The sequence below is a fragment of the Bos javanicus genome, chromosome 7 (assembly GCF_032452875.1).
Source record: "Bos javanicus breed banteng chromosome 7, ARS-OSU_banteng_1.0, whole genome shotgun sequence".
Classification (NCBI taxonomy): domain Eukaryota; kingdom Metazoa; phylum Chordata; class Mammalia; order Artiodactyla; family Bovidae; genus Bos; species Bos javanicus.
In genome coordinates, this window is record NC_083874.1 from 72,299,619 (window position 1) to 72,308,403 (window position 8,785).

An 8,785-nucleotide genomic window follows, 5' to 3' on the forward strand; every position below is an offset into this window, starting at 1 on the left:
AAAGTAGAGCAACAGGAACTTTCATTAACAGTTGGTGGGAATGCAAAATTATTCAGTCATGATGGAAGACAGTTTGGTAGTTGCTTGTAAGACTAAACATACTTTTACCACGTCAAAGTGAAAGTGAAAGTTAGTCACACAGTCGTGTCCGACTCTTTATGATCCCATGGACTGTAGCCTGCCTTGCTCCTCTGTCCATGGAATTGTCCAGGCAAGAGAACTGGAGTCAGTTGCCATTTTCTATTCTAGGGGATCTTCCCAACCTGGGGATTGAACCCAGGTCTCCTGCATTGCAGGCAGATTCTTTACCAACTGAGCCACTAGGGAATGAACAATAATATAATATGTTAATAATATGTCAATGTAGTTTCATTAATTGTGGCAAATGTGCCTTGCTCATGGAATTGATAATAGGGAAGCTGTCCGGTGGAAGTGGACATAGGGAAATCTCTGTACCTTCCTTCAACTTTTGCTGTGAAGTGCTATTAAAAAAAAGTAGTCTCTGAAAAAAAAGTGACACCAATGAAAAACCAGTATTAACTGTGATGAACGAATGGAAACTATAAAAATAAGCATAGTGAAAACAAATAACTATAATTTATTAAATAAAATATAAATATAAAAGCCACTATGGAAGACAGTATGGAGATTCCTTAAAAATCTAGGAATAAAACCACCATATGACCCAGCAATCCCACTCCTAGGAATATACCCTGAGGAAACCAAGATTGAAAGACACACATGTATCCCATTGTTCATTGCAGCACTACTTACAAGCGCTAGAACATGGAAGCAACCTACATGTCCATCAACAGATGAATGGATAAAGAATTTGTGGTCCATATACACAATGGAATATTCATTTCAGTTCAGTTCAGTTCAGTCGCTAAGTCGTGTCCGACTCTTTGCAACCCCATGAATTGCAGCACGCCAGGCCTCCCTGTCCATCACCAATACCCGGAGTTCACTCAGACTCACGTCCATCGAGTCAGTGATGCCATCCAGCCATCTCATCCTCTGTCGTCCCCTTCTCCTCCTGCCCCCAATCCCTCCCAGCATCAGACTCTTTTCCAATGAGTCAACTCTTTGCATGAGGTGGCCAAAGTACTAGAGTTTCAGCTTTAGCATCATTCCTTCCAAAGAAATCCCAGGGCTGATCTCCTTCAAAATGGACTGGTTGGATCTCCTTGCAGTCCAAGGGACTCTCAAGAGTCTTCTCCAACACCACAGTTCAAAAGCATCAATTCTTCAGCGCTCAGCCTTCTTCACAGTCCAACTCTCACATCCATACATGACCACAGGAAAGACCATAGCCTTGACTAGACAGACCTTTGTTGGCAAAGTAATGTCTCTGCTTTTGAATATGCTATCTAGGTTGGTCATAACTTTCCTTCCAAGGAGTAAGCATCTTTTAATTTCATGGCTGCAATCACCACCTGTAGTGATTTTGGAGCCCAGAAAATTAAAGTCTGACACTGTTTCCACTGTTTCCCCATCTATTTGCCATGAAGTGATGGGACCAGATGCCATGATCTTCGTTTTCTGAATGTTGAGCTTTAAGCCAACTTTTTCACTCTCCACTTTCACTTTCAAAAAGACGCTTTTGAGTTCCTCTTCACTTTCTGCCATAAGGGTGGTGTCATCTGCATATCTGAGGTTATTGATATTTCTCCCTGCAATCTTGATTCCAGCTTGTGCTTCTTCCAGCCCAGCGTCTCATGATGTACTCTGCATATAAGTTAAATAAGCAGGGTGACAATATACAGCCTCGACGAACTCCTTTTTCTATTTGGAACCAGTCTGTTGTTCCATGTCCAGTTCTAACTGTTGCTTCCTGACCTGCATACAAATTTCTCAAGAGGCAGATCAGGCGGTCTGGTATTGCCATCTCTTGAAGAATTTTCCACAGTTTATTGTGATCCACACAGTCAAAGGCTTTGGCATAGTCAATAAAGCAGAAATAGATGTTTTTCTGGAACTCTCTTGCTTTTTCCATGATCCAGCGGATGTTGGCAATTTGATCTCTGGTTCCTCTGCCTTTTGTAAAACCAGCTTGAGCGTCAGAAAGTTCACGGTTCACATATTGCTGAAGCCTGGCTTGGAGAATTTTGAGCATTACTTTACTAGCGTGTGAGATGAGTGCAATTGTGCGGTAGTTTGAGCATTCTTTGGCATTGCCTTTCTTTGGGATTGGAATGAAAACTGACCTTTTCCAGTCCTGTGGCCACTGCTGAGTTTTCCAAATTTGCTGGCATATTGAGTGCAGCACTTTCACAGCATCATCTTTCAGGATTTGGAATAGCTCAACTGGAATTCCATCACCTCCACTAGCTTTGTTCGTAGTGATGCTTTCTAAGGCCCACTTGACTTCACATTCAAGCCATAAAAAGGAATGCATTTGAGTCAGTTCTAATGAGGTGGATGAACCTAGAACCTATTATACAGAGTGAAGTGAGTCAGAAAGAGGAAGATAAATACCTTATTCTAACACATATAAATGGAATCTAGAAACATGGTACTGAAGAATTTATTTACAGAGCAGCACTGGAGAAACAGACATAGAGAATAGATTTGTAGACATGGGGAAGGGGAGGAGAGGGTGAGATGTGTGGAAAGAGTAACATGGAAACTTACATTACCATATCTAAAGTAGATAGCCAATGCGAATTTGCTGTATGGCTCAGGAATTTCAAACTTGGGCTCTGTACCAACCTAGAGGAGTGGAATGGGGAGGGAAATGGGAGGGAGTTTCAAAAGAGAGGGGATATATGTTTGTTTATGGCTGATTCATGTTGGGGTTTGAGAGAAAACAGCAAAATTCTGTAAAGCAATTATCCTTCAATAAAAAATACATAAATCTTTTTAAAAAGCAAAGTGAAAATAAATAAATAAAATTTATTAAATAAAACACACTATAAAATAATATTATATATACTATTTATAATAATATATAATATAAACAATTAAATTATCATAAATATTAATTTATTATGTATTAATTTATACAAATATATGGAGAAGGCAATGGCACCCCACTCCAGTACTCCTACCTAGAAAACCCCATGGATGGAGGAGCCCGGTGGGCTGCAGTCCATGGGGTCATTAGGAGTTGGACACGACTGAGTGACTTCACTTTCATTTTTCACTTTCATGCATTGGAGAAGGAAATGGCAACCCACTCCAGTGTTTTTGCCTGGAGAATTCCAGGGACGGGGGAGCCTGGTGGGCTGCAATCTCTGGGGTCGCACAGAGTCGGACATGACTGAAGCGACTTAGCAGCAGCAGCAGCATACAAATATAAATAAATATTTCATTTATTAACTTAAATATAATAGATTATAATGTATTAAATAAAATATAATATAAAATTTTTAAAATTTTTATTTATTTTAATTAGAGGCTAATTACTTTACAATATTGTATTGCTTTTGCCATATATCAACATGAATCCGCTACGGGTGTACATGTGTTCCCAGTCCTGAACCCCCCTCCCACCTTCCTCCCTATATCCCTCTGGGTCATCCCAGTGCACCCACCCCAAGCATCCTGTATCCTGCATCAAACCTGGACTGGTGATTCGTTTCTTATATGATATTATACATGTTTCAATGCCATTCTCCCATATCATCCCCCCGCCTCTCCCACAGAGTCCAAAAGACTGTTCTATACATCTGTGTCTCTTTTGCTGTCTCGCATACAGGGTTATCATTACCATCTTTCTAAATTCCATATATATGCGCTAGTATACTGTATTGGTGTTTTCCTTTCTGGCTTACTTCACTCTGTATAATCGGCTCCAGTTTCAACAACCTCATTAGAACTGCTTCAAATGTATTCTTTTTAATGGCTGAGTAATATTCCACTGTGTATATGTACCACAACTTGCTTATCCATTCATCTGCTGATGAACATCTATGTTGCTTTCATGTCCTGGCTATTGTAAACAGTGCTGTGATGAATATTGGGGTACACATGTCTCTTTCAATTCTGGTTTCCTCGGTGTGTATGCCCAGCAGTGGGATTGCTGGGTCAAATGGCAGTTCTATTTCCAGGTTTTTAAGGAATCTTCACACTGTTCTCCATAGTGGCTATACTAGTTTGCATTTCCACCAACAGTGTAAGAATGTTCCCTTTTCTCCACATCCTCTCCAGCATTTATTGCTTGTAGATTTTTGGATCACAGCCATTGACTGGCATGAAATGGTACCTCATTGTGGTTTTGATTTACATTTCTCTGATAAATGAGTGATGTGGAGCATCTTTTCATGTGTTTGTTAGCCATCTGTATGTCTTCTTTGTAGAAATGTCTATTTAGTTCTTTGGCCCATTTTTTGATTGTATCATTTATTTTTCTGGAATTGAGCTGCAGGAGTTGCTTGTATATTTTTGAGATTAGTTGTTTGTCAGTTGCTTCATTTGCTATTATTTTCTCCCGTTCTGAAGGCTGTCTTTTCACCTTGCTAATAGTTTCTTTTATTGTGCAGAAGTTTTTAAGTTTAATTAGGCCCCATTTGTTTATTTTTGCTTTTATTTCCAATATTCTGGGAGGTGGGTCATAGAGGATCCTGCTGTGATGTATGTCAGAGAGTGTTTTGCCTATGTTCTCCTCTAGGAGTTTTATAGTTTCTGGCCTTATGTTTAGATCTTTAATCCATTTTGAGTTTATTTTTGTATGGTGTTAGAAAGTGTTCTAGTTTCATTCTTTTACAAGTGGTTGACCAGTTTTCCCAGCACCACTTGTTAAAGAGATTGTCTTTTCTCCATTGTATATTCTTGCCACCTTTGTCAAAGATAAGGTGTCCATAGGTGCATGGATTTATCTCTGGGCTTTCTATTTTGTTCCATTGATCTCTATTTCTGTCTTTGTGCCAGTACCATACTGTCTTGATGACTGTGGCTTTGTAGTAGAGCCTGAAGTCAGGCAGGTTGATTCCTCCAGTTCCATTCTTCTTTCTCAAGATTGCTTTGGCTATTTGAGGTTTTTTTGTATTTCCATACAAATTGTGAAATTATTTGTTATAGCTCTGTGAAAAATACCGTTGGTAGCTTGATAGGGATTGCATTGAATCTACAGATTGCTTTGGGTAGTATACTCATTTTCACTATATTGATTCTTCTGATCATGAACATGGTGTATTTCTCCATCTTTTAGTGTCCTCTTTGATTTCTTTCACCAGTGTTTTATAGTTTTCTATATATAGGTCTTTAGTTTCTTTAGGTAGATATATTTCTAAGTATTTTATTCTTTTCGTTGCAATGGTGAATGGGATTGTTTCCTTAATTTCTCTTTCTATTTTCTCATTATTAGTGTATAGGAATGCAAGGGATTTCTGTGTGTTGATTTTATATCCTGCAACTTTACTATATTCATTGATTAGTTCTAGTAATTTCCTGGTGGAGTCTTTAGGGTTTTCTATGTAGAGGATCATGTCATCTGCAAACAGTGAGGGTTTTACTTCTTTTCCAATCTGGATTCCTTTTATTTCTTTTTCTTCTCTGATTGCTGTGGCCAAAACTTCCAAAACTATGTTGAATAGTAATGGTGAAAGTGGGCATCCTTGTCTTGTTCTTGACTTTAGGGGAAATGCTTTCAATTTTTCACCATTGAGGATAATGTTTGCTGTGGGCTTGTCATATATAGCTTTCATTATGTTGAGGTATTTTCCTTCTATGCCTGCTTTCTGGAGAGTTTTTATCATAAATGGATGTTGAATTTTGTCAAAGGCTTTCTCTGCATCTATTGAGATAATCATATGTCTTTTATTTTTCAATTTATTGATGTGGTGTATTACATTGATTGACTTGTGGATATTGAAGAATCCTTGCATCCCTGGGATAAAGCCCACTTGGTCATGGTGTATGATCTTTTTAATGTGTTGTTGGATTCTGATTGCTGGAATTTTGTTAAGGATTTTTGCATCTATGTTCATCAGTGATACTGGCCTGTAGTTTTCTTTTTTTGTGGGATCTTTGTCAGGTTTTGGTATTAGGGTGATGGTGGCCTCATAGAATGAGTTTGGAAGTTTACCTTCCTCTGCAATTTTCTGGAAGAGTTTGAGCAGGATAGGTGTTAGCTCTTCTCTAAATTTTTGGTAGAATTCAGCTGTGAAGCCATCTGGACCTGGGCTTTTGTTTGCTGGAAGATTTCTGATTACAGTTTCAATTTCCGTGCTTGTGATGGGTCTGTTAAGATTTTCTATTTCTTCCTGGTCCAGTTTTGGAAAGTTGTACTTTTCTAAAAATTTGTCCATTTCTTCCACATTGTCCATTTTATTGGCATATAATTGCTGATAGTAGTCTCTTATGATCCTTTGTATTTCTGTGTTGTCTGTTGTGATCTCTCCGTTTTCATTTCTAATTTTATTGATTTTATTTTTCTCCCTTTGTTTCTTGATGAGTCCGGCTAATGGTTTGTCAATTTTATTTAAACTTTCAAAGAACCATCTTTTGGCTTTGTGGATTTTTGCTATGGTCTCCTTTGTTTCTTTTGTATTTATTTCTGCCTTAATTTTTAAGTTTTCTTTCCTTCGACTAACCCTGGAGTTCTTAATTTCTTCCTTTTCTAGTTGCTTTAGGTGTAGAGTTAGGTTATTTATTTTACTTTTTTCTGGTTTCTTGAGGTATGCCTGTATTGCTATGAACGTTCCCCTTAGCACTGCTTTTACAGTGTCCCATAGGTTTTGGGTTGTTCTATTTTCATTTACATTCGTTTCTATGCATACTTTGATTTCTTTTTTGATTTCTTCTGTGATTTTTTGGTTATTCATCAGCGTGTTGTTCAGCCTCCATATGTTGGATTTTTTAATAGTTTTTCTCCTGTAACCCCATGAACAGTATGAAAAGGCAAAATGATAGGATACTGAAAGAGAAACTCCCCAGGTCAGTAGGTGCCCAATATGCTACTGGAGATCAGTGGAGAAATAACTCCAGAAAGAATGAAGGGATGGAGCCAAAGCAAAAACAATACCCAGCTGTGGATGTGACTGGTGATAGAAGCAAGGTCCAATGCTATAAAGAGCAATATTGCATAGGAACCTGGAATGCCAGGTCCATGAATCAAGGCAAATTGGAAGTGGTCAAACAAGAGATGGCAAGAGTGATGTCGACATTCTAGGAATCAGCGAACTAAAATGGACTGGAATGAGTGAATTTAACTCGGATGACCATTATATCTACTACTGCGGGCAGGAATCCCTCAGAAGAAATGGAGTAGCCATCATGGTCAACATAAGAGTCCGAAATGAAGTACTTGGATGCAATCTCAAAAACGACAGAATGATCTCTGTTCGTTTCCAAGGCAAACCATTCAATATCATGGTAATCCAAGTCTATGCCCCAACCAGTAACGCTGAAGAAGCTGAAGTTGAACGGTTCTATGAAGACCTCCAAGACCTTTTAGAACTAACACCCAGAAAAGATGTCCTTTTCATTATAGGAGACTGGAATGCAAAAGTAGGAAGTCAAGAAACTCCTGGAGTAACATGCAAATTTGGCCTTGGAATACGGAATGAAGCAGGGCAAAGACTAATAGAGTTTTGTCAAGAAAATGCACTGGTCATAGCAAACACCCTCTTTCAACAACGCAAGAGAAGATTCCACACATGGACATAACCAGATGGTCAACACCAAAATCAGATTGATTATGTTCTTTGCAGCCAAAGGTGAAGAAGCTCTATACAGTCAGCAAAAACAAGACCAGGAGCTGACTGTGGCTCAGACCATGAACTCCTTATTACCAAAATCAGACTTAAAGTAAACAAAGTAGGGAAAATCTCTAGACCATTCAGGTATGACCTAAATCAAATCTCTTATGATTATACAGTGGAAGTGACAAATAGCTTTAAGTGCCTAAATCTGATAGAGTGCCTCATGAACTATGGAATGAGGTTCGTGACATTGTACAGGAGACAGGGATCAAGACTATCCACATGGAAAAGAAATGCAGAAAAGCAAAATGGCTGTCTGGGGAGGCCTTACAAATAGCTGTGAAAAGAAGAGAAGCAAAAAGCAAAGGAGAAAAGGAAAGATGTAAGCATCTGAATGCAGAGTTCCAAAGAACAGCAAGAAGAGATAAGAAAGCCTTCTTCAGCGATCAATGCAAAGAAATAGAGGAAAACAACAGAATGGGAAAGACTAGAGATCTCTTCAAGAAAATTAGAGATACCAAGGGAACATTTCATGCAATGATGGGCTCGATAAAGGACAGAGATGATATGGACCTAACAGAAGCAGAAGATATTAAGAAGAGGTGGCAAGAATATACAGAAGAACTGTACAAAAAAGATCTTCATGACCCAGATAATCACGATGGTGTGATCACTGACCTAGAGCCAGACATCCTGGAATGTGAAGTCCAATGGGCCTTAGAAAGCATCACTACAAACAAAGCTAGTGGAGGTGATGGAATTCCAGTTCAGCTATTTCAAATCCTGAAAGATGATGCTGTGAAAGTGCTGCACTCAATATGTCAGCAAATTTGGAAAACTCAGCAGTGGCCACAGGACTGGAAAAGGTCAGTTTTCATTCCAATCCCAAAGAAAGGCAATGCCAAAGAATGCTCAAACTACTGCACAATTGCACTCCTCTCACATGCTGGTAAAGTAATGCTCAAAATTCTCCAAGCCAGGCTTCAGCAATATGTGAACCGTGAACTTCCTGATGTTCAAGCTGGTTTTAGAAAAGGCAGAGGAACCAGAGATCAAATTGCCAACATCCACTGGATCATAGAAAAACAAGAGAGTTCCAGAAAAACATCTATTTCTGCTTTATTGACTATGCCAAAGCC

General features: G+C 38.8%; 1 non-coding gene across 1 annotated transcript; it reads right to left on the bottom strand.

Moving 5' to 3' along the window:
- Positions 1-255: 255 nt before the first annotated feature.
- TRNAC-GCA (transfer RNA cysteine (anticodon GCA)) lies at positions 256-327 on the bottom strand. Its single transcript has one exon. It is a non-coding gene; the product is annotated as a tRNA-Cys (tRNA).
- Positions 328-8,785: the final 8,458 nt, after the last annotated feature.